Raw genomic sequence first — 3,869 nt, 5'->3', positions numbered from 1 at the left:
ATGAAGTTTAGAGTGAGAAAGAGAGGTTTTGGGAGGTGAAAAGGCAATAAGAATCGAGAGAGATCAAGAGAAATGAGATCTAAATCGCGCTAACCTATATATAGAAGCTCAGTAATTCTTGACAGATCGAAAGGTGTCGAGAGGTGTCGAGCTTTAAAAGGGTCGACAGATGCAGTTATCGAGCAGGTGTTAAGAGGTGTCCATAACAAAAACAGGCTCGATGAATCGAGGAGCTATCGAGGAGATAGAAACTTTCTCGATGGATTGATGAGCTATCAAGAAGTAGTCGAGATTGCGATAAAAAGAAGCTGAAGAGCTTGATAGATAAGCCAAGTGTCGAGAGGTGTCGAGGAGCTGTCGAGATGCTTAAAATAACAGTTTTTCAAAAGGAGAAAAACACAAACATGAATGCAATCAAACATGCAACTCAACCAAAGATCCAAGCAATACTTTAACCTCTCAAACACATCTCTTAATCAAGAAAAGATGTCCTGCATTTAGATCCAAAACACACATACACACACATACACACACACGCGCGCACACACACACACACACACTAAACAGTCTAACCAATTTTATATTTCAAAAACAAGTTTAGTGAGCATACATTAACAATTGTAAACCTTGTGATGACCAAATCACATTGTACCTACACATGTATTAAAATTAGCAAAGAGTATTGTGTGTTGTGTGTGAAAAACATCGCAAGATTGCATAAGTGTCTCTATGTTATGACAATTTGAGATATAAGTAAATCACTTTAACTCACACGTGATCATAACTGCTTGATGGGGACTATCACCTTCGAGGTACATCCTATAACTCTCACATCTCCTAGAATACACACTTGCAATCATATTTTAAAGCATTTTGTTTCTTTTGCTTTTATTTTTCTTTGCATATTTTTCTGTTATTAAGCATATCATGCATGGGCATACAAGAGAGAGAAAAGAAATACCCAATTATATTAAGCTTTTTGACATTGCGCTTTTGCTATGCCAAAGTATACAGATGTCATTTCATGATTGGCGGACAACAGTGGTGAGATGGTTATTTATGCCTTTCTCTTAGGATTTTCTAGTCTTTCCCGTCAAAAAGAGTGATACGAGTGTTAAGTACAAGAGATCACTTAACCTTACACATCACAAACACGAGCCACAAAGTTCACTTGCTTAGTTGTGTGTAGAGATACTCCTCTAAGCTACAAAAGATACAAAATTTAGAAAACTTTGTTTCATTGGCCATTCAAGGTACACAAGTACCAATATACACAAACACACACTGTTTTTGTATTTTTCTGATTTTTCAATTTATTTTTAATTTTTATGAATGAAAAACAAAATAAAAACAAAACTGAAAAACAACTAAACAAAAACATGTCAAATAAAGCAATGCATAAAATTAGACTGTCTCAAACAAAAAGCAAAACACACAAGTAATGCAAGCATAACAAAAAGAGGGAGAGAGAGAAAAAGTGACTGAATCACTTGGAGCCCTTTTCCTTCCACACCTTGGAAGAACCTTTCCTTTGAGCAAACCCTTGAACCGACGGTGAGGGGGAGGAATTGAAACCGATCAAGTTCGAAAGGAACGTGAGGGCTTTGAGAAGATCTCCAAAAGGAGAAAGAGAGGATGAGAGCTGATACTGACTTCCCGACGAAATCATGTTATTATTCTGTTGAGTGGAAAACCACTTATAGCTGTTAGGTCGAGTATGTCCAACTACACCATAGTGATGACAAAGATGCTGCTTCTTCTCTTTGGACTTTTGAGCATTGCTCTTCTTAGCTCTAGGATTTTTGGTTTCTTTCTTAGCAAGCTTAGGGGGTGCTCCTAAGATAGATTTATCCTTGTCTATGTTCTCACTAGCTATCACATTTTTAGCATCATTATTCTCAGAATTAATATTGTTAGCAGGAGAAACAACAGTAGTACTAGAAGAAGCAATATTAGAAGAAGAAAAATCATACCCTAAACTGGTTCAATCGAAGGCAGGTTTTTGCATGCTGAGCATTTCATCAAGTTTTGCACTTGAGGTCCTCTCCAATTGAGCTCTCACTTGGAACAGTTTCGCCTCAAGCTTTTGAGTCTTCTCAGCCAAGAAATTGTTCTTCAATCTCAGTGGTCCAATAGTCTGATTTGCTTCATCAAAATTTGTGGAGAGTTCTTCTCGTTCAAGCTCCACATCACTGAGCTTCTTGGTGGCTAACCTATACAGTTTCTCATATTTCTTCGAGACCTTGTATAACTTTACATAGGCTGTGTGAATGTCATCATGCTCATCCATCTTGTTTCATATGACTGAATCCTTGACAATCAAAAAACTTAGGCCCTGAAGGAACAATGTATTGACTGCCATCACTAGCATCCTTCCTCCTTTTGTCTTGGCTCTTAGACTGTGAAGAACTTGATTGCCTACAATCCTTGTCAAAGCCCTTTGCATTCGCATTCTTCATGAACTTCTTGAACTGCCGGTGATGTAGGACTTCATTTTAGAATCTTTATTATCAGAAGACTCATTGGTGTCACTACTCTTGGCCTTCAGTGCCATGCTCTTGCTCTTGCTTGACTTCCCAAGCCTAGACAAACCCAACTCATAAGTCTGCAGATTTCCAACAAGCTCTGTTAAAAGAATTTTATCAATATCCTTTGACTCCTCAATTGCAGTAATCTTAGCATGGAATCTCTCGGGCAGAGATCTAAGTTCTGAAATGGTTTCCCCAAGATTAAATGCTAAGTTCACTATGTCCTTGAGCCTGGCATAGAACTCATCAAATGACTTGTCCTCCTCCATCTTGATTTCTTTGAAGCTAGTAGTGAGCCTCTGAGCTTCGAATCCTTGACAGCCTTGGTTCCTTCATAGGTTTTCTGGAGAATGGTCCACTCCTCCTTTGCAGTTTCAGTGGAGGAGATCTTCTTGAACTTCTCATTTGTGACCGCACTGAATAAGGCATTCAATGCTTTGCAGTTGAAGTTAGCCGCCTTGATCTTTGCATCATCCCAATCGGCCGGCGCTTCATTCAGCTTGGTCCAACCTATCTCTATATCTTGCCACACCTTCTCATCTAAATACTGCAAGAAAGCTCTCATGCATACTTTCCAGTATGCGTAGTTATTTCCATCAAATAAAGGAGGTACAATAAGTGATTGTCCTCTATCCATGAGAAAAAGGGGTCAATGGATCTCACAACAAAGATTAAACCCTAATAAGAGTATGTCTGCTCTAATACCACTTGATAGGCCAAGAATGTATTGATCCCTTGTGATGAATTAATCAATTAATTAGCCAAGTGAATGAATTAGGTTCAATTACATGCAATAAGTGTGGCAACACAAACAAATCACCAATAAACTAAATATGCAGCAGAAATTAAATGGCACGGTGATTTGTTTACGAATGGGGAAAATCTACACTGTAAAAATCCCACTGGGTGATTTTAAGGTCACTACTCCCGAGAATCCACTATTATCAAAACAAGTGGTTACAAGTAAAGGAATCCCAGTACCTTATACGAACCTGCAGTTGAACCCTTACCCTAATACCTAATTGGACTTGTTCTGTAGTGACAATCTCTCCTTGTATTGCATGGCTCCTAGTACGCGACTAACCAATAGATGCATAGATCTCAATACACGACTTGATCACCAACTTGAGAAGGATGTTGTCTGCAAAGTTCTTTTGTTCTTCAACACATGAAGATCACAAAGTTTCTTGGTCACAAAACCCTATGGTGTACAAACACAGTAGCTTCTTCAAGAATTAGGGCAAACTAGGTTTTCGATCACACTTGTGGAATTATGCTCTTGTGCAATTGTGCTCTTGGCTGTGCAACCTGATACGGCCCTTAAAATAATCCTTATATTTG

The sequence above is a fragment of the Castanea sativa genome, chromosome 12, assembly GCF_040712315.1.
Source record: "Castanea sativa cultivar Marrone di Chiusa Pesio chromosome 12, ASM4071231v1".
NCBI classification, from domain to species: domain Eukaryota; kingdom Viridiplantae; phylum Streptophyta; class Magnoliopsida; order Fagales; family Fagaceae; genus Castanea; species Castanea sativa.
Note: the sequence above shows the minus strand (reverse complement) of the source record.